This window comes from Ceratotherium simum, chromosome 4 (assembly GCF_057802395.1).
Source record: "Ceratotherium simum simum isolate JZ-2026a chromosome 4, ASM5780239v1, whole genome shotgun sequence".
Classification (NCBI taxonomy): domain Eukaryota; kingdom Metazoa; phylum Chordata; class Mammalia; order Perissodactyla; family Rhinocerotidae; genus Ceratotherium; species Ceratotherium simum.
In genome coordinates, this window is record NC_141903.1 from 11009894 (window position 1) to 11033158 (window position 23265).

A 23265-nucleotide genomic window follows, 5' to 3' on the forward strand; every position below is an offset into this window, starting at 1 on the left:
CGTTGTAAGAATTAGATGGGGATAGTGCACAGAAAACTTAATACATATAGTGCAGCTATTATTATAACAAGAATTTAAAAAGAATACCCAAAGAGCCTTCCAGGTCCTTAGCCTAGGAGGAAAATCTTGTCTCTAATGCAATCATGAAAATAAACACTAGCTCAGAAATTAGAGCAAATCAAGAGAGATTTGGTCCAGGTCTAACAGAACCAATGCCCTTGTCTCCTTGTACTTGGTTTTGAGTTTCCTAAGACGTTGGCTGCCTCTTCCCAGAGCCACATATGCTTGTGTTTTGATCCATGTGTTGGGAGGAAGCACCCGAGTTTAGCCCTAAAGCAGTCAGGGAATTTCTTTTTTTTTTTCTATCTCAGTGTTGATAAATTTGGAATAACTGAAAGCAGGCCTAGAACATATTAAAAGGAAAGCATGTGGCCTGAGCTCCAAGCGGAGTGCCTCGCGTTGACTATTGAGAAGGGGCACAAACCTGCTGAGGCGAGGCCAGGCCCGAGTTTATCAGCTTCTCCCTGCCCTAATAGTAGATTCCAATCAAGAAGCCTTTGATCTCCTTTTGGTTTCTTCCCTGGAATGAGATTTTACATTGTAAGTTAGTAAAACAACTCCCTGGAATGAGCCAGTGGTGGTGTGAGCTCGTTTCACAAAGTCTCACTCTGTTTGCACAAGTTCAGCATCAGTGTCACAGATCAGCTGAGCTGGAGGGAGGTACCACCTCAGGGCCTCTTCTTCCCTCCTTCCTCCTCCTCTCCTCGAGCATCACAGGTCCATCCCAGCTAGGTTCTGATACGCATCTCCATTTCATCAGCATCCTTTAGATGATTGGAGACGCAGAGCCTTCTAAGTATTGAAATGGGCTTATTAAAGTGGAGCCGCCAGTCTCAGCTAGGAGTAAGTTAGGGATACAAGGGAGAGGCCCATCTGATATTAAAGAGCCCTCAAGTCCCCGTACAAAATAGCTTGGGGGATGGCAAGCCTAGACTTGCTGAGGACTTCCACCCGTGGACAATCAACAAACTGGGAGGTGGAAGGCACCCTTTCGTTTTATTGTGCATTTGAATTTTCTGTTTTTAGCGAACACTTTTGGCATCTTAATTCCAGAATCACTGACTCAGCCCGTACTTCACCTTTCAGAGCATTTTGGCCCAAGGCCCCCAAAGAGGCTTTGTGTCTTTGTGTCTAAAGAGTAATGAGGAGAACAGAGGCGAGTGTGGCATGCTTCTGTGGGGGAAAGGAAAATTGGAAAATGAGGAGGGAAGCTGTGCCCAAGCAGCTGCAAAATTGTTCGAAACCTTTTTCTCAACTGGGTTAATTGTTCTTCCCCATGGTACAGAGACACCTACGCCTTTCGAAGTCTGCGTTTCTTTATTGCAAGGAGCAGCCTATTAAGAGAGACAGATTGTCTACCCGGAGCAGCTGACTCTCCACCTCTTCCCCTTCCCTCCATCTCCGTTCTCTCCTGCTAACATCCCTGTCGTCCAAGACAGAGCTCATCGGACTTGCTCCCCTTGGCGTGAGCTTTATCACTGGGAAGGGTTGTCAGGGATAGGAGGGAGGGGGTGTGCAGACTCAAACCAGCTCCACTTGAAGAGTAGGAATAATTACAAAATCTCAGGCCGTTATCCAATTACTTTGACATGTGGCCATTCTAGGGAGTTCTAACTGGATTAAGTTCATTATAAAAAGATTAGTCCTAGGATGGGGACTGTGCATAACAAAGTGAACCTTCAGAATGTGTGCTGCTGGGCCACCAAGGACTTGGGGGGTAAAACTGAGTGAGTGGCTTTGTTTATTGCATTACTGCTTAGGGATTCACCAAGGAGTTTTGTTCAGATAGAGATTGTGGCTTAAAGCAACTGTCAGCAGTTTCCTGTTTGTTTTCTCTTTCTCAACACTGTTCTTCAATACCATTGTTTTATCGTCAAAGCACTAATCCAAGGTGTGTGCCTAATGTTCTGTAGGAGCATGGAGGTGAGATTATTGATCAGGGTGGATCTGAGACCCATGGAGCTCATGTATTATTCATTAACTGTATATGTGCACATAGGCAGTGTGTGCCCACAGAATACCTTGCATTTGCATAATGCTTCATAGCTTTACAAAGCACTTTCACATTTGTCATTTGACCCACACAGCAACGATTTGGGATAAATAGCCATTATTATAATGATTTTACAGATAATGAAACTGAGACTCAGAGAGGTTAATCCATGGTCACCCAACTAGATAGTCCCAGAACTGAAGTTCCTACTCAGATCTGCTCTTCCCAGCCTAACATTCTACAAACACATGTGAACTCAGTGTACATAGGTATTTGAAACACAAAGTATGTGTTCAGCTCATGGCAGTTGAATATTTAGATTAACCAAGTTAGTTGAGATCAGTGTTCTTCTATTTGCCGTGAGAATTATATCAGATGTCACTTTTGAACAACTAATTTAGTTGCTAAAAACTTTCTTCTTCCTGAGTTCAGGAAAATTTTGCGTGCAGAAAACATCATGGAACTGTTCTTTGGGGGTTAGCTCAAACTCTTCTTCTGGTATATTCACTGGAGTCTATCCTCCTTTAGGAAATTGGTCATCACTTCACCTTCCTAGAATAAATGCCTGAGCCCCTTCTGAGGATTCTGGGATTAGAGACATGAGTATTAGGGTCAGTGGACAGATGTAAATTACCAGTCAATCTCTTATAATTTCACTTAGCATGACTTAGTTTTTTGGGGCCTCAAACTCCTCTGGGTGAACTGGTAAGAATTAAAACTCTAGGTAGGTAAATCTGAACTCCTGATGTTTTTTAGGATCGGCAGTGCTTCCGTTCTTCCTCCTAAGCCACTGCAGACAGTGCTAATGGATCCTCACACCCTTCTCTGGTTAGCCTGGGCTTGGACTTCTAACACATCTCAAAACTGACCTCCAAGTAGCCACCACCCAGAGTCAAGAATTGGCCAGCAAGATGGCATCTCTTCACCATCCTGATCCTAGACTGATGACCCCACAGAACTCCAGAGGCCTTGAGAGGCACAACTAGGCCAGCCAGTCAGTCCCTTTATGTCTGATACAATCTTTATGGCCTCATTTGGTGATCAGCAATTCAAGACACCCAGGGAAGGTCAAGGAGAATGTGGAATGATCAAAAAGCCTTTCGGTTTAGGAAGTGAATATATTTAGAGTACAATTACAGTACAGATTAGTGCAAAAGCCAACTTGTCAGAAAAGAAAGGTTTGTGCATAAGCAGAAATATAGATTGCTACAGACCAATTATTCTTCATATCTCCTCTTCCCCAAAAAGAAATACAGAGAAATACAACACTTTGTACAAATTTTTACTTCCTAAAACACGTCTAGCCCTATAGACCAAGGTTAAAAACAAGCAAACAAACAAAACCAATTAGACTGTTGAAGTATAGTCAGGATTCTTATTTGCTAATAATAGAACCCAAATGCAAAATGGCTTTTACAAAAAGAAAAGGAAACTTATTGGCTCATAAAACTAAAAATTCAAGGGCTTCAGGCAAGGCTGGACCTAGTAGTTCAATAATGTCATTGGGACTTTTTCTACATGGTGGCTCCCAGTATTTCCATATTTATCTCTTCAACATGGAGTTTGGCAGAAAAATAGCTGTTTTACCCCCAATAGTGCCTATAAAAGTTCTGGAACTTATTCTGATTGGGTCTGGCTTGGTCATGTGCCCATCTCTGAATGAATCTCTGCTGCCAGTGGGTGCACTACTCAGATTGGTCAGGCCTGGTCATGTGGTCTCCCTGGAGACTAGTCCTGCCCCCCTCCCCCCACACCAACTACTTACACTGAAAATGGTACAGATGTGGTGGATTGGAGGGAAAGTTGACAACCTCTCAATTGACTGCTTGCTATGTACCAGGCCCAGTACTAAATGCTAAAAGAAGATGTTACAAATAGGTCCAAAGCTTAACAATTTGCAGACTCTTTTTGTGTAAATAAGCTTATTCGACCCTGACAAACACTACAAGATAGATATTTTTATTATTACCATTATACAGATGAGGAAAGTTATGTTCAGAGGGGCTCTGTAACCCACCCCAGTAGACCTGGCACTTGACCTTTGATGTTTCCGACTTCAAATCCTGTGCCCTTTCCATGAGCCCTGCATCTGGAGAGGTGAGAATATTAACAATGAAATATTGAAATTCCTCATTTACCTGAAAGAGGCAAGTTAGGGACTGGGTTTCCAATTGTCCACTTAGGAACAGGCCTTGAACCCCAAATTTATGATAAGGAGAACTGTATCCCCTCCTGTTCATCAGTACTTAGGTACAATGTAGAAATAATACCAGGTATAGTTCATTGAGCACTTACGATGTGCCAGGCACTATATGTAAGCACTTTACAAAGAATTTAATGCTGAAAACAACCCTATGAAATAGCACTTTTTTTTTTTTTTTTTTGCTGAGGAAGATTCACCCTGAGCTAACATCTGTTGCCGATCTTCTTCTATTTTATATGTGAGCCCCTGCCACAGCATGGCCGCTGATAGGTGAGTGGTGTAGGTCCATGCCTGGGAACCAAACCAGGGCTGCCGAAGCAGAGCATGCCAAACTTAACCACTAGGCCACCGGGGCTGGCCCAGAATAGCACTTCTCATTCCTATTAGACAGCTGAGGAGAGCAGAGCCCCGGAGGATGAGATGATCTAACCTCAGCAGTGTGTGTAGTCAGAGCTTGAACTCAGCTCTGACTCTGCTCTGCTGTTCTTCCTACCGAGAGGTGAATGAGCCTGATGTCTTTGATTTCAGTCACTGACTGATTAGAATTCATTAGAAAACTGGGTAGAGATGGGAGGCGAGAAAAGCATCAATCCTAAACTTGTGGGAGCCCAGAAAAAGTGGAAGAAAATTAGATCGTAGACAAATTCCTGGTGATTCACAAGGCCTCAAACCAAAATAACGAGAAACAAATAAGCAGGCAAACTATAGGCTAAAACAAGAATATTGTCTTTCCAAGATTTCCAAAAGTTTAAATTGACTAGATTTTAATTGTCTAAGCCCTGTGGGCTCGTTTGCTTTCATATGAGCGTCTCGTGTTTCACTTGCTCCGATAACTCACTCAGGAATGACAACAGTCCTTGGGGGATCCTGAGTGGTTCCATCTGGAGATCCGGGCAGACCAGCCAGCGCTTCCTAAAACAGTGCACACGGCCCTTCTCACAACCCCGTCCTTTGCTGCGTCTGCTTGCTGCAAACCTGCATTTTCACATCGTTTATACTTTTCAAAGTACACATCTCATGACAACACTGGCAGCTTTCAATTTATTAGGCTTATTAGCAAATAAAACTGTCCTGAAAAGCCCAGATTTGATATCTGGAAGATTCATTTCAGGATTGATTTAATGCAACCTGCCTCGTAGTTTATTTCACATCTCCAGGTTGGGACTAAATCACTCTCGTCTTGTTGATACCCTTAATATGATGGTTGGTGTTTGCAAAATAGGCTAGGCTGTAAAAGAATCTGAAGACTCGAGTTGCTTCCAGTTTTTTTTTTTAAACAGAGATGATAAAAATACTGTATAACTTCATATGTCTAGGAGATTCTGGGGTTTTTTTTCTTTTTTTCCTTCTTTGCTATCAGTGATGTTATTTGAATATAAATAGTGGTAAATATATTTAAGGTTGTGGTCATTCTTAACTATGGATTGGCAGCAATGGGAAATCACCTGTTTTCTCTGGAATCACTACTCTGCAGGAAGGACTGGTGGCATCTGGCATTCAGTAGGACAAACCTATAGAAGCATCCATCCAGAGACAGTCCATCATTTAAGTCGTCTTGTTCTTAAGCCCTGGGCAGCCATCATACTTTTTCAGGATGAAGACTTGAACAGAACAAATCTGTTATTACCAAACCAGCTAATGGCACTTACCAAGGGTTATTACCCTCTGTTAGCATTTTCCCCCGCATCTCATTTGACATTTATCATTTATTGCCTGACAGTTTTATTTATCTTACGCTCCTCCACTGTTTTACCATCTGCTGAGAGCATGGGCCCTAGAGTTAGTCCAATCCAGTTCAAATCCCATCTCTGCCACTTACTACCTGGGTAACCATGGCTATTTAACTTAACCCACAATCTCAGTTTGCTCATTTGTAAGACAGGGATAAAAATAGGATAATAGGATCAAATTAAGTAATGTATGAAACATCTTTAACAGAGTGCCAGGCACATGGAAAGTGCTTAATTAATGGTAGCTGTTATTATTATGATTAATAGAGGAATAATAATACTAATAGCATAAAATGTGGTCTTAAATGTTACTTGCCGTTTTATATACCAAAGTGCCTTGCATAAAAGTAGATAATGTGCATCCATGAAGGCTCCTGATTATAGAACATTTATGCAAAAAAGATCCATTTCACTGTATCTTAAAATTATATATGTCTATCCTAAAGTGAAATAGTGACCAATAGCGATGCTAAAGGCAGCTTACTTTATAGAAGGAGAGGGCTTAACGCTGTCCAGTGTGCATTGAATGTTTGGTTTTTCTGGCAGCATAAGTCTCCCTCTATGTTGTCTGCATGAGTAAATTGTTTAGCCAAGCCTTCCTTCACAGAATCGACTCAGATCATCTTAAGCCTTTCAATTCAGAAATTCCAGCAAAAATTCCAAATTTTTAAAGTGTGAGAACCCACAAGTTTTACTGTATTCCTGCAATATCTTGTGCTCACAGACAGCAGTTTTAACTGGAATTCCTGAGCCGGCTCCACATTTGTGCTCTTCTCTGTTACCTACTTTAATGCAGTAAGTCAGGGGTCAGGCTGGCGTCCCATGGTAAGATGTGCCGAGCACAGCAGTGCCCCCTGAAGACCCTCTCTTCAGTCACAGCCTTCACCTGCAACATGTCTGGACTTGTTACACGGCTGCCCCTCCCTGGCCTGCTGCTGCTGTGTCTGCCTTGGGTTCTCCTTCATTCTGTATTTCTGGTTCCTTGCATGCCTTCCCCCTGGGGGTCTATTCCTGTGTTGTCTACAGAGTTTCATACACCCAGTGAGGACGTTTTTTCATATCATTGTCTTGCAGTGGATCTGGAGGTATAGCATGTCTTCCATTTTGAACATCTCTGTCTTCCAAATTGGGGTAGATTGGCTTCTGCTACAATTATTGTATAGAAAAGGGGATAAAGCAGGATAGAGGGGATTAAAAATCAAATTTATTAAATTATCAAATTTAATGTCCTGGCATTTAAATTTAAAGTATTTAATAAGTGCCCTGAACGGGTTCTTGTAAATTACGATACTCAGATATTGTGGTTTATTCTAGAACGTGACACTATCATTAGCCGCACAATCATGCCACCATGTATTGGTCGCTCACTAGGTACTAGACAGCGTGCTAAGCACTTACATGCATTTCTCCCCCATTCTTGTTTAAATGCCCCTTTCTCTCACATACTCATGTCTGGTATTAGAACCGAACATTCTCTATAAAAGGTAGATGCTAAAATCCATTCATACTGACCGTTTGGTGCCGACAGGATATTTTTAGGTGCTTCTTTGTCTGGTATTTGGCCAGAATACACCTCGTATTCTTTCACATGGACAGACCCACAACAAATTATACGAATTAGAAGTTCACCCTTCCTCCAAGTGGTTGACTCCTACGTGTCAGACAATTGTTGTGATAAATTGGTTTATTAGAACAAGGACTGTATTGCCATATCCTGGGGAGGAAAATGTAATAAATACCCAAGATCTGCAGTGTCTGTGATGTGGATGGAACCCCCTAGGATTATGATCACGTTGTATACTCGCAATCCGGAAGTCAGAAGTTCCTTCTGAGGTATTTCTGGATCACAGCTTTAGTGTGAATCTGATGGTTTGCACTGGAAAAAAATACTAATAATGGTTGTAACTGCTGTCATTTATTAGTCTTTTATGTGCCAGGCCCTGTGCAGACACTGTACTTTAATCCTTAAGAAAAACACAAGGTGGTTGTTGATAGTCCCATTATTCAGAAAAGAAAACTGAGGTGCATGGCGTGCTATGTGACATGCCCAAGGTCATAGGGCCACTGAGTGGCCAGTCTGGGATCCTCACCCATGTCTGGGACCTTCCTCCCCAATCCCAGTCAATTCTAGGTCCCAGGCTCTGAGAATGCCGGAACCTCCCATCCAGCTGCACAAGGCTGCTGCCATCTTGGATCCACCTCCCCCTCACGCCAACCCCGTATCTCATCAGCCAGAACGTATAATTAATTCACTTCATCTTTTCCCACTGCCACCACCCAAGGCCAGGCTGCTGCCGCCACCTGCTGCCTGGACTGCTCCCTCCTAAGTGATCTCTCCTCACGCAGCCTCCTCCCTGTCCAACTCATTCTCCACGGAATCCGTGTCTATCTTCCAAAATGCACATCCAGTCTCCTCACTCTCATGCTTAAAACACCTTAATGGTCCCCCATTCTCTTAGGGTAGACATGAAAATCCCCCCACATGGCCTGCAGGGGCCCTGCATGATTTCATCCCCAGTGTCATCACCACACTCCCTCCCTCAGCCTCTGTGTGCCAGACACTCTGGCCTTCTCCCTGTTCCTCCAGTGTATGGGACTCCTTCCTACCCCGAGGCCTTATGTGAGCTTCTCCCCTGACTCTACCTGGTTGAGTGCTACTCATTCTTCAAACCCTAGCGCGGGTGTCTTTTCCTCCAGGAAGCCTTCTCTGACTGCACCCTTGCCCCCCTATATGTCTCTTTGTGCGATAAACTCACTTCCATAGTACTAAGCCTAGTTATAATTAAAGAGCTACTTGTGTAATTGTTTAATCTCTAGGTACCTCTGCAAACGGGAAGCTCCAGAACAGAGATCACATTTAAATCTTCACTACTGTAGCCCCCCAGTTCCTAGCACAGGACGAACACTTAGTAGGTGCTCAGTAAACGTATGTTCATTGACTAAATGACTGACTCCAAAGCCCCCTCCCTCTACTGAACACCACCCTGAATCCATTGAGGATTAGTGTCAGCGTGTCACCCAGCCTGGCAACAGAGAATTACAGATAGTCATGGGACATGGAAAGCTGTGTGCTTGCTATTTTAGCATGATCTAGGCTGCTCATAGAGTTAACTTCCTCCCTTCTGGGGACATTTATTCTTTCTGGGCGACTACTGTGGCTTGGGAGGTCTTTGTATTACCATTTGCTTTGAGTGGAAAAGCTGTGGTCCAGGAGGGGCATGTAAATGAGCCGGCCCCATCTTTGGTCTTGGCCTAATGGGTGTTGATTTCTCATCCACAAGTAATGGGATCCGAGTACCTTAGTGCCAGGGGCAGCTTTGGTTAGAATCTCTTTGTTTCGTTTCACTAATTTCACATCCATGTGGTCCTCCCTAGGCTAAGCATCCCTAATTGTATAGGGGAAACTAATTATAACAATGGGATTCCAGAACCTTTATTTGCTAGTCCAAGTTCATTTCATTGTTGGATATTTGCATTCAGTCTGATGCGTTTTTGGGTTGCCAGACAAATATAAATAGATTTGCTTCTTCAATGTTTGCCATCTTGGAAAGAATATTCTTTAAACAAAAATCAGACACAGATACAAAGGATGCTTCTCAAAGAAACCACACCACAGGGTCTGTGCATGCTGTGATGGGATTTTTCTGAATCTCTCCAGGGCCCTGGGAGCTCAGAACAGAATGTCATGATTAATGCTGAAGTTCTCTTTCCTTGCTATTCATCGTAACCCTATACATCCCTGTTTATGAAAGCTGCAATGCACTCTAACTTCCCTTTTGGCCAGGAGTTAGAGGCCTGTGTAGACCCAACAGGCTTCTCCATTTAAAAAGATCATTTCCTCAGTATGATGCTGAGACAAAAGAATGGTCGATCGGGGCCGGCCCGGTGGAGCAGTGGTTAAGTTCACATGCTCCGCTTCGGCAGCCCGGGGTTCACAGGTTCAGATCCAAGGCACAGACCTATGCACCACTTATGAAGCCATGCTGTGGCAGGCGTCCCACATATGAAGTAGAGGAAAATGGGCACGGATGTTAGCACAGGGCCCATCTTCCTCAGCAAAAAGAGGAGGATTGGCAATGGATGTTAGCTCAGGGCTAGTTTTCCTCACCAAAAAAAAAAGGTTGATCAACAGATACTCCTTAAGGTGCTATGAGAGAATTAAAACAAAGGAATGAACAAATACACCAACACAACAGAGTGGAGGCTGCCCCCTAACTTTGAGGAATGTGCTCTCTGGTTGTGGAGATAAGAGGACATCCAGAGCTAACCAGGGTAGGAGCAGATCATCCCTGCAGGCTGGTAAAGTCAGGGAAGGCTGCCTGGAGGAGGTGTGGCCAGAGAGGCCCTCAATGCACAGCGTGGTGGCGCTGATTTCAGGACCTGGAGGGAGATGACTTGCATCTGAATCCCAATTTCACCATATTTTAACAGGTGACCTTGGACAAGTTAGCCACCCTCTGTGAGTCTCAATTTCTCACGTGCAAAATGAAGACAAAACCTACCTTGTGGGGTTATTATCTTGTTGTTTTGTATTTAAAGATATACAAGAGAGTGTACGTGAAGCATTTAGCACAGTGCCTAGCCCACAGTAAGTGCTCAAGAATAATGAGCCATTATTTGCTATTGTTGTTGTTTGAGTTCCCAAAACAGGCTCTCTGCCCTCCTGAAACGCTCTGGTCCTGTCTAAAGGCTGACTTGGCTCCTCTTTCAGGACTGCACTTGAATGTCCATTCTAGAAGGAAGCCTCCCCCGTCCTGTGTTGCTCCCGCGGCCTCATCCTTTGCCACATTGTTGCCATGTGGTATCAGCCCGTCTCTCCCATCATCCTGGCATTTCCTGAAGGCAGATACTGTCACATTGACCTCTGCTTCTTCCCACGATAGGTTCAATAATTATTAATGGAACGGGGCCGGCCCCGTGGCTTAGCGGTTGAGTGCGCGCGCTCCGCTGCTGGCGGCCCGGGTTCGGGTCCCGGGCGAGCACCGACGCACCGCTTCTCCGGCCATGCTGGGGCCGCGTCCCACATACAGCGGCTAGAATGGATGTGCAACTACGACATACAACTATCTACTGGGGCTTTGGGGGAAAAATAAATAAATAAAATCTTAAAAAAAAAAAAAAAAAAAATTATTAATGGAACGAATGAATGAATGAGCTATTTCTCTTCTGTAGTTTCACTCTGTGCAGAGGAAATGTGAATCGGGGAGTGGATCATTTAAAGACTGGCTATTTAAATAGAATCCCAACCAGCAGGAAGGGACAGCAGGCTTGGGTGGCCCAAAGTCAACAGTCTGTTCTGCTCTCCAGTCTCATCCCTTAAGCAAGAGCTTCCAATAGGCTAACTATTCCATTGGGGAGCTCTTGGTGAGTGTTTATCGTGTGTCATCTGCCAGGAGGGCTTGCCCACTTTGGCAAGTGGATCTCTTTAGAGGGTGACAGAGCTGAATGAAGTCCTGGTGGGCTTCAGGGAGGCAAGTCAAGCCCCTCACCCCCTCAGGAGTACTGCAGTTGGTGTATTTGTCAGAACTCCTGAGCCACTGTGGCTGGTAGAGCAGAATGCAAGCTCCCAGTCACAAAGGGAGGAATACCAGCTCGGCACCATGCTCAATAAATATTGGTTGAATCATAAATGAAGGATGAATTCCTCCTTGCCTCTCTCCCCACGCCGTGCACCATTCAGCCTGTCCCAGTGAGGTTCATCCTCTTAAAAAATCTATTATCATGCCACTCTTCTGCGGAAAGACTTTCCTTCCCTCCCCACTGCTTATTGCATAAAATCCACACTCTCCTGTTGGGCCTTTGCTGACCTGGGTCTGGCCCCACGTTATCCTTGTCATTTTCTCTCCTATTCTTCCCCACGTGTATGCTTTGGAGTCAGAGGCCCTGGACCCAAGTCCTGACTCCAGAACTTACTAACACTGCTCTCTAGGGGAAGGGACACAGCTCTTCAGAGCCATAATTTCCTCATCTCTGAAAAAGGAATCACGATTTTTGCCACCTCTAGCAATTACAAGAATTAGCGGAGATGCCGTTCAGAAACGCAGACTGGAAAGTCCTTTCTAATATGCTAGTGATTATTAAATACCCTCCATTTCAGGCCAGTTGCTCTATTTAACACCCCTGCACATCTTTGCTTTGAGTCTTTGCTTATGCTGTTTTCTCTCCTATCCTGTGAGATTGTCTTTATCCCATGAATGTTGTCATCTCTATAAGCTGGCGGTTTTCCCACTTCGCCTGGTGTGTTTGGTGGTATTCATGTGGAAGGCTCAGTTATGGTGTCAGCTTCCGAAGACAAGGATTGCACCTTATAATGATAGCTGCTGTTCACTGAGCTCTTCCTATGGGCCAGGCTAACCGGCAAGGTTATGCATGTTGCACAGTGTTCAACTCTAGGGGGCGCTACCCAAATTGTAGTCTATGCTGCTAAAGTCTTGACGTGCACAGGGCTAGTTTAGACGCACATGACCTCACCTAATTCTCACAACAGCTCTGGGAGACAGGCTTCCTCATTTTACAGATATGGAAACAGACTGAGAGGGTAAGAATTGGCCCAAGTAACACAGCTAGGATGCGGAGGACCTGGGATCTGACCCCAGGGCTATTTCCCTCCAAGTTCATTGGTGACTCAGTACACTGCCCCGTGGGCTGTCCCTGGGCAGTTGCTTACCCACATCACACGTCTTGATTGATTGACTGAGATGAGTACTCTAGGGCTTTGCTGTCTGTGAGGAATTTTGGCAACCCAAAAAAAGCAGGAACTACTTCTCTTTCTGCCTCCTTATAAAGGGTTCGAGGAGAGAGCACTTACAGAGAAGAAACCTATACATATGTGTATTTTCCTCCTCATCTCCTTTCTCTCCTTATCTGGTCCAGAAGAATAACTTGAAAATTTATGCTGCCTTCTACCAAAAAGAAAAGTGTCAGGAACGGGGTGGGGAGTGGGATTTGGGGCTGAATTGGGAGAAGTTGTCCCAACAGGTCCTGGCCACCTGCCAGGGAGTTCCTGGCGTCCGGTAGCCACATTCAGGCAGCGTCCCCTCTCTTCGCCAGCCTGTGCTTCTCAGTGATCAAGTGTAGTCCTGAGTCCACCATATTTGAAAACACCACCAGCCCACTGGGAACACTGTGATGGCTGCAGCCCTGGAAGACAGGCAGGGTTCCCTCCCCGCAGTTCTGTGGCTGCGAGTGGAAGTGTCAAGGAGCATTTTAAAGTCTGCCTCCAGGTCTTGGGTACGTGGTGAAAACACCTCCGGGAAGCTATTAAAGCAGATGTTGCACTGGGAACCTCCAGGAGCCGTCTCAAGCCAGTGTGTCCTGGGCAGTTCTCCCTGTGCAGCAGCGTGTGCTAACAGACACCCGTGCCACAAACCTTCCGCCCACAGATCACTGCTTTATTCGCCGACGCTCGCTTAGTGCAACGTAGTGGCAGAGCTGCTGAAGCCAGGAGGCTGGGTCTGCAGCCGGGAGATCCCTGAGCATCTAGTGCCGCCCCACCCCACCCAGCCTAGGTCACGTCCTGTATTATATGTTCTCAGACACACTGTGTCTTTCCCTCCCGGAGACAACTAGTATCAGAACTCGGAACTGTGACTTGAAATTTTTGTGGAAGGGCAGGTGGGTAAAGGTCTCTCTCCCACTTCATCCTGAGGCTCGGTGACACTCGGGACCATGTCTTTATTTTGCTGCGTCCTCAGATCCTAACACAATGAATGGCACATAATAGATGTACAGTAATATTTGCAGGATGGGTGAATGAATGATGGATGGATGAATCAATCAGTCAGTCAGTCAATAAATTAATCGTTTGTTATTTCAACTCCCCCATCTGATTTTTTTTCCCTGAAAAGGCGATTGCCAGGTAAGAGGCGGTCTAAACCTCATACGTAACATAAGAGAAGGCAAAATGAAGTTAAATGTGGTCCTTCTCTTTTTGGGGCACCTTTTCCATGGCTGCTCTGACTTGCCCTGGAGAGTTTGATCTCAGCACGTGTTTCCTTTCTGCCAAATCATGGGCAATAGCAGTAAGACAATTAGTGAGGATCTCCTGGGCTCTCCCTGACGGGGCGTGGAGGGTATCGGGCCTGGGCTGGCTGTCAACAGGCAGGGCAGGAGACGGTGTTTGCAGAGGGAGGCAGCAGCATTGTCAGGCCTGCGAGAGTCCAGGAGACTTCGCAGGCTCCCTGTGGATTTGCAGCATTCATCCTCTGAAATAGGATGTTCCATCTTCCATGGGCCTGAAAGCCCACGAGTGATTGACCAGAGGCACATCACTCATGGCGTGTGGCACCATGAAACAGGACGAGGGACTCATTGTGCTGGGTGGATCAGGCCTCCGGGAGACCCCTGGATTGAGAATTTCCAGAACTGGAGCTCAGCTTCTCATGTGAACTGAGCTGCAGGTGTCCCCAGGGTTCTGTTTCTAGACACGAGGAGGAGGACAGTGCCACAGACGTCCGCGTTAGTCACAACAATAGCAGTAACTGTGCGAAAGGTTGTACAACAACTTAACCCAAGTACAGGAGGAAGGGTTATCTCCCTGTGGAGATGAGGAAACAACCCATGAGGCACTGGCTCAAAGTCACGGGGCTAGAAGTTGCAGAGTCCGTATTGGAAACCAGATTGTCTGACCTTGGAGCCTCAAACGATAAACTGTTCGGACTCCAAGTGTGTCTGCCTGTTTCTTTGTTTGCTTAAATGTACACCTCTTTCCCTGGCAGACCTGTACAGAGAAAATTAAAGAGGGTTTAACCTCCTCCACGCTGATGGCCCTTCGTGCAGTGGATGCTTCTCCCCACTTTCCAGCCCCCTTTTCTTTAGGCAAAGATGCAGTCATGGGTTCTCAAAGCTGAGAAGGGTAAGAATCTCTTTGGGGGGCATTTACATGCCCAGTCCTCACCCCACAGGTGCTGTTTCATCCAGGGGAATGCCCAGGAATCTGTAGTGCTTCCACTTCTCCCCAGCCCTGCGGGTGGGCTTCTTCCCCACCCTGTGTGACACTGACCAGGACCTCGTTTCTGTCTCATGAGAGTGATGTGCTGCAGGGCCCTGGGCTCATCACGTCTCCTCCACACCCGCCTTCCTTTAGTGTAGACACCAGGCCCAAAGGTGGGCGTGGTCCCCAAGACGGTTCACCCCACAGAATAAACCAGGCCGGAGCCTGACTTTGAGGAGGCGTCCTCCTCCCCTGCCGTGGAGGCCAGCCCAGCCACCTCCCAGTGGTCCGTATTCTACAGCGGCTTCTTCCAACCACCGCCCGAGGGCCAGTGTGAACTATTGGACAGTCTCCCCAGGCATTTCCCTTCTCCATAGGAGCCAGGCTTTATTTGTCTGCTCGTGCACAAATAGACTTCTCAGGGAGACTTCAGATAAATCACCTGCCAGTCAGCAGAGACAATGATCCCTCCAGAGTAACGGGGGAGTTTTAGTCTCACTTCCAGTTGTACAGAATGTCCCCGCTCTGTCTGCTCTTCTCTGACCCCACGCCCACCCTGGTTCCAGAGCATGCCTGGGTTTGAATCCCGTCTCTGCCACTGTTTACGCGGCTTTGGGTAGGTTGGTTAACTGCTCTGTGCCTCAATTTCCTCATCTGTAAAGCAAAAGTCACGATAGTACCTACTCAGGATTGTCGTGGTGATTAAATGATTTAACTCACATAAAATGTTTAACACAGTGTTTGGCACATAGTCAGTCCTCTATAAATGGTAGCTATTGCCATTAGAACGACAGCAACAATAACAATTCTTATTATTACAGGACATTAGATGGGGTCAGGAAGCACTTGCTGGTGTAACATTGAGCAGGTGATCTAACTTCTGTTAGCCTTTGTTTCCCCATCTATGAAATGGACGCAGTAAGAGTACCTAACTCACAGGGTTGTTGTGAGGACTGAATAAGTTCTTAGAACAGTGCCTGACAATAACAAGCACTCACCAAGTATTAGCTATTATATTGTCATTATTATTACTCAATATTTTTAATGAATAATTTATTATTATTTATTATTGAGTCCAGGCCAATGACAGGTAACCTGATGGAAAGAGAGTTATTCAAAGAGTCAAAGGTGTGTGACGTTGAGCAGCCCAGGGACTTGGGGCAGAGGTCCTCAGATGATCTCAGCCCGGGTCACTCTCTCCATCCTTACATAGTGCCCGTTTCCCAGCTTCCTCCCAGAGATATTATAACGAGAAAATGAGAGAACAGCTGTGAAAGTGCTTTGGCTCTAAAAGTTCTATTTTAAGTAAAGTAGTATCTAAAATATTAATTAGATTCACTCCTGGCTGTTTAAATGTAAAAAAAAAAAAAAAAAAAATTAAGAAATCCTCCAAAGGAGAATGTAGAATGTCAAACGGTAGAGGTTTCTAAATTATATTTGGCATTTCCTCCTCCTAGAAAGACTGGAGTGTACACAAGGGGCCAAGAAACGGCCCCCTGGGCCCAGCTTCTAAGCAGAGAGAGAAAAGGTGGGCAGATGTGACATACACAGCAGCTTCTGTTGCGTTTTTCCTGGGCTTGGCCCAAAACCCAGTCCTTGCCAGAGATCCTGGAGGGACACCAGAGTGGCGTGGAATCCAGGTGCTCGTTCTTTAAACCAGTGTTTTCCAAAGAATGACACATAATTTTAGGGGTACATGGAATTTATTATTAAATACATTAAAATTTATTATGCATTTAATGTGTAATCGAGAAAAATATAACTAGCATATAAAACCCTTGAATTTACTGATATTACTGTTTTTCCTCTTTAAATAATTTTTTTAAATGTGAGCCAATTTAAAGGGGAGTGTAAGTAAATATGACAAAAATCTTGAAGGTGAAAAAAATGACAAAAGTTTGGAAAATGCCACGTTAGACAAACCTTTCCTGAGCACCTATTATTTGCCAAGCCCTCTACTGGGTGCTGGGAATGTCACAATTAATAACGTATGGTCCCGGCTTGAAGCTCTCCATCTGGGGTGAGAAGTGGCCACGTCTGCACTAACTGTAATACGATGTGATGCACTAGCAGTTGAAGAGAGTGCAAACCAGACCAGACGAAGGAAGAGTCCGTTCTGCCAGGATAGCTGAGACGGGTTCAGAGAGGAATGGCGTGTGAACTGGGTACTGACCATGCCTCAGCCATCCCGTTAAGAGTAGACCCTCAGTGCTGCAGTGAACCATGTCCCTGATGTCACAGAGCTTACATTCTTGCAGACCAGATAGGCAAAATCCTAATGGTCAAGGAAATTTGTGATGCACTTGCAAGTTTTGACAAGTGCCATGAAGAAGAGAAGCAACAGAATAAGGATGGAGGAGTGGTCAGGAGAGGCTCTCTGAAGAGTGAAGCTAAAACAGGAATGGTAAGAAGCCACTGGCCATAGGAGGGGTGGCACAAGAGTGTTCCAAGCAGAGGGAAGGGTGCGGGCTAAGGCTTTGAGACAGGAAAGAACTTGGGCAAAATCACAAAGGACCTCATGGGCCACAGTAAAGAGTGGCTTCGATTGTAAACTCAGAAGTCAAGAGAGTGAGTGGGGGGTCGTCTGGCACACATATGGAGAAGTGGACACTCTGGGTCAAGGGGATAGTTTGAGCAAAGGCCCAGAGATGTAAAAGGGCTTCAGGCCAGTAGAGTTCATCACAGGAAAAAGCAGGAGAAGAAGCTAGAACAGCAGTTTGGAGCCTGTTGGTCTAAGGCATTGAATGCCATACTGGGTACCTTGGACCTTTATGTCTCTTTTTTTAATTGTGGTACAAAATATGTATAACGTAAAATTTACCACCATAACCATTTTTAAGTGTAGACTTCAATAGGGTTAAGTACCTTCACATTGTTGTGCAAGCAATCTCTAGAACTCTTGTCATCTTGCAAAACTGAAACTCTATACCCTATTCCTTTACCACTCCCAGACACTGGCAACCACCACTCTGCTTTCTGTCTCTGTGACTTTGACTGCTCTAGGTATGTCACATACATGGAATCATACAATATCTGTCTATTTTGTGACTAGCTTATTTCACTTAGCATAATGTCCTCAAGGTTCATCCATATTGTAGCATATGTCAGAATTGCCTTCCTTTTTAAGGCTAACATCCAATTGTACGTATATACAATTTTCTTTATCCATCATCTGTCAGTAGACACTTGGGTTCCTTTCACCCCTTGGCCATCGTAAATAATGCTGCTATGAACGTGGGTGTACAAATATCTCTTCAAGACCCTGCTTTCAATTCTTTTGGATGCAAACCCAGAAGTAAAATTGCTGGGTCATATGATAACTGTACTTTTAACTTTTTGAGGAACCACCATACACCACTTTCCATAGCAACTGCACCATTTTACATTCCCACCAACAGTGCACAGGTTTTCCAATTTCTCTACATCCTCTCCAACACTTATTATTAGGAAATAATTTTTCTTAATAATGGCCATCCTAAAGTGTGTAGTGTGGTATCTCATTGTGGTTTTGATTTTTATTTCCCTAATGATGAGTGATGTTGAGCCTCTTTTCATATGCTTCTTGGCCATTTGTATATATCCTTTGGAGAAAAGTCTATTCAAGGTCTTTGCTTTTTTTTTTTTAATGTAATTTTTCTTTTTTTTTGAGAAAGATTGGCCCTGAGCTAACATCTGTTGCCAAGCTTCCTCCTTTTTTTTCCCCAAAGCCCCGGTAGATAGTTGTATGTCATAGTTGTACATCCTTCTAGTTGCTCTTTGTGGGACGCCGCCTCAGCATGGCTTGATGAATGGTACATAGGTCTGTGCCCAGGATCCAAACCAGCAAACCCTGGGCCGCCAAAGCGGAATGCGCGAACTTAACCGCTACACCACCAGGCTGGCCCTCCTTTGCCCATTTTTACTTGTGTTGTTTTTGTTGTTGTTGCTGCGTAGACTTTATCTTTTAAGCAATGACAAGCTAAAAGGTTCTTAAGCGGGGCATTAACACAATTAGATTCAGATTGTGGAAATATAGGTCTGGCAGTAGGAGAGGTGTACTGGAGGGAGGGAAGAAACACAAAGCAGGGCTCCCAGAGAGTTAGCTTTGTGATGAGTCAGTTGAGAAATGACGAGAGCTGGAACCAAGGCAGTGGTGATGACTAACTGAATAACTAACTACGTCTCCTCACTCCTGAAACCTGCAGTCCCTAAAATTGGAGATATATGTGCCTCCTAGAGAAATGAGCTCCTTCCAGGACCTCATAGCCACCCTTCCCCTACAGGTGCGTGGATGGACTCAGCCTTCCTGCTCTTTGGGAACTATGGCTTGTAGTTTTATGATGATCCTGAATTCTGAGTCACTGCTCCCAGAGAAAAACACTTTTTCATTGAGCCTGTTGGTTGAAACATATCCTTTGCAGATCACTGTCTGAATGGTGAATTGCTGGAAAAACTGGTGGAGATTCCAGATTCTACCCATCCAGTTGCACAGGCTGACCCTTGTCTGCTGACTTTTAATCAGTTTTCCAGCAGCTAGCTGAGCTCTGAAATGTGTCATTTTGGCAGAAAGGGGACCAAGGCATCATTTGGTTACTGCCTTTGAATATAACAAATGACATTCTCTTTCCTTGTATTAGAAAAAGCAATGGGGCTTAATGTTGGCAAACCTGGACTTGACTTTGGAACTGGGCACATCACCCTCAGAACCTTGGTTTCTGTTTCTATAAAACCAGGGAAATGGCCTCTATATTTTTTACAAGACGAAGACTATAGATTGCCTCATTCAGACGTCCACTCCAACTTCTTCCTTGTGCACTTTCTCGTACTGCAGCGACAGGAAAGCTAAAAACGACAGTCCCCAGAATGCCCTGCAGCCAGGGCTCTGGGGGTGATTTAATACCTGCCATCTGATGTGCTTGTACAAGACTGGAATCCAGAACTGAGTTAGGAGGGAAGAGAGGAAGCCTGCCAGGGATCTGTCTTGCTGGTATGGCTCCTGCCGGCATGGCGTGGCTCTGGAGCCAGCAGCTCTGAATGTAGCTTCTGAATCCCACATGGCGGCTAAGATGGTCTGATTCTGGGACCAGGAGTTGGGGCAGCTGCGTCCTGGTTCCCCAGCTCGTGGATGGTAGCAGCTCCCTTCGCTGGCCAGTTCTGCAGTATTGTTCCTGCAAGCTACTCCCACAGGTGCACCCTGGAACCTGCTTCTCCAGCCCATCCAACAAGTTTATAAGCATCTCACCCATTTGCTACAAAATTGACAGACACTTACAAAATTGTTGGTCTTCCTGCTTAAACTATCTGGAGCAACTGGCTCCTGTTGCCTGCAAATGAACCCAGAGTGGTTTACATGGTGTAGGAGGACAACACAAAACAACAAGCAAACGTTCCTGGCACTGTTCCCAGCCCATAAAAGATGCTCAGTAAACACTAATTGACTCTGAATCTGAAATTGGGACTGATCTTCACCTTGCTGGAGGAGGCCACTGCTTTCCTCTATGATGGGATCTCAAGATGTGAGGAAGGAATTGCTCTACCTTTCCCCCTCCACTCTGCAAAGTCCTCCCACCTCCTTGTTGATCTCCAGAAGGTTTTTAAAAAGGGAAAAAAGCATTCTCACTTAGAAATGAGGCTCAAAACTTAAATGTCCCTGTATTCATTATACTGGTTGAGTTGAAGTGAGATGCAGTGGTTCATTTGGGGCTCCTTTCCTAAAAGGAGGGTTTGAGGGGGAAGGAGTGAGGGAGGTGGAGGGTACTGGGCCCCAATCCACAGGTGGGAAGGAAGCAGGATACAGGAGGGGGAAGCCAGACAAGGACTGGAGAGAAGAATGCCCTGAGTCCACAAGGCCAGTCCCCCAGAAATATGTGGAATTAGGATGCTCCACAGGTCATGCCAATATGTGACGACTTAGCCCCATTTCTGTGGTTGCTGTGAGCAGCTAGAAATTGGCCCAAATGACTGAAGTCCCAGGAGCAGGGGATCAATGGGGAAGAAACTGGGGAAGAAGGTGGGGGTCAGATGATGCAGGCCTTATGGACCATCTTAGGGACTCTGGTCTAGCCCAGTGGTTGGCAAACTTTTTCTGTAAACGGCCAGACAGTCTCTGTCACCACTACTCAGCTCTGCTGCTGCGGCATGGAAGTAGCCACAGACAGTACGTAAGTGACTGAGTGTGCTCCAGTGAACTTGATTTCAGGCAGCAGGCTGGGTTTGGCCCGTGGGCCATCGTTTGCTGACTCCTGGCCTAGTCTAAAGACACTGAGAAGCCTTTAAAAAATATTTAGGAAGGGGGTTACCTAATCATATTTCTGCTTGTAAAAAAGCCCTCTGACTTCAGGGTGGAGAGTTGATTGGAGGGGGCCAGAGGCGTGTGAGAAGCCCATGGAGAGGTGACGGTGGCTTAGGTGAGGATGCTGCCAGAGGGGATAGAGAAGTGGATTGCACAGGTATTGGGGAGTAAAGATGATAGAACTTGGTGATGGGATTGATATAAGGATTAAAGAGAAGGAAACATCAAGACGGATATCCAGGACTCTGGCTTGTAGAACGTTCTCAATGTCAACTTGTTCACCCTTCTTTTTTTCTTCCGTCTAAAGATTTGTTAAAGTAAATCATTTCCCCCAAGCACTCTCAATCCAGGCATTTCTCTTCCGTTTATGGAGTCACGTCATTGTCCCAGTCATAGAGGCTCCATGCTGGAATCATCCTTGACTCCCTTTGTCCTGCGAGCTCCCTTCTCATCTAATTAAGCACACGATCTGTCACCTCAGCTACTCAATGTCTCTTAAATGTAAATATCCTTGCTTTCCACATCTACTCAATTCCTAGTTCAGATAGTGAGACTTTTGATTTAACATGTTTAGGCAGCAAGGAATCAAAATATTTGTATGGATCAATTCAGTTCCTGAGTTTAGGATAGCAGGAGTTCCCTTATCGAAGAGCACCCACAGTTTTGTATTCATCCTCAGTGGCCCACCCTTGTTGAGCCCTGTCTCACGCCCAGACCCCTTACCAGCCTACATATCTCCCTTATAATCAGTTTACACATCACTGCCTAATCAAACTTCATGAAGCACTGTTGTGTGCCTGCTGAAAAACCTTTGGCAGTTGCCCATTGCCTCCAAACTGAGCGTCATGGCCCTTAACCAGGCATCCTGCCATCTGCAGTTACAGCCCAGCCCTTCTCTCTTCCCCTTCGGGACCCCTTGGTCTTGGTCAGTCTCTTCTCGAATACACCATGCACAGAGGTCTGCAGATTTTTGCTCAGATCAGTTCCCACCCTCCACTTATTGTGTTCTATATAGGATTCATCTTGTTTGCAAAGAGAAAGACCTCAGTTTGAAACTTTGCTCCTTGACTTGCTAATACTGCAGCATGGGGCCAGTTACTTAACTTCTCAAAACCTCAGTTTGTTCATCTGTAAAATGGGGTTCATTTCATCAACCTTGCAGGGTTGGTATGAGTATTAACAGAGAAAACTCATTCAATGCATTTAGAATGTGGCAGGTGTTCAGTAAATATTGCTCTCCTCCCCACTCCCTGAGTGGTTTAAATAATTAAACATGCATTTATGAATAAAGTACTTAGAATAATGTCTGGCGTATAGTATGTGCTCAGTGAAGGTTGCCTGTCTTTTTCTTATTTCATTGGAGGAAGTATCAGGCAGAGTTTCTAAACAAACTATTCTCCCTCTGCTTGTCATTCCATCATGATGATAATCAGTTTTGGGAAAGATGATCAAGAAGGTTACCTGGGCAGGGTGGGTAGGCAGCTTGCAGCTGGACGGGAAGAGATGGAACCAGAAGCAGGAGGACGGCACTAATGTGTGCATTTCCCAAAATCAACTTCACCTAATTTTTAATTTTGCTAATGGCTAGTCTTTATTTGAGATGTCATGCTGAAATAACTCTTTTAATAAAGGAGAACTAATGCCCTCATTTTTTCCCTCCCTTCCTCTACATCAGCAAGGACTTGGTGCAATGATGTATATCACCCTTTTATTTTAATTAAGCATATAGCTGTGAGAGGCTTGTAAAAATGTTGCCAACAGAGAAATGCTTTAACGGATGTGAACTTGAGGTTGGCTTGTCCCATATATCTTTACTGCATAAAATTGCCCTCTTCATCTTGCACGTGAGGTGAATGGATGAGGCCCGGTGTGCGCCTCTGCACGGAAGCATCGAGGGAAGAAGGTGTTTGGGAACGTGAAGAGTGTGGAATTGCGAGAGTTTTCAAGAAGATTAGAGAGAGAGGAACAAGAAAAACGAAAGCTGTTTTCTGTGCATGATCCTGCACAGGGAAATATCCTCTTAGACAGACGTTCTCTATCATTCTTCCTTCCACATGTCAGGCGACAGATGATGTC

General features: G+C 45.2%; 1 protein-coding gene across 1 annotated transcript in view; it reads left to right on the forward strand.

Annotated features, from left to right (window-relative positions):
- SLIT3 (slit guidance ligand 3) overlaps positions 1–23265 on the forward strand; it is a 602543-nt gene that overhangs the window by 334132 nt on the left and 245146 nt on the right. The window lies entirely within an intron of this gene.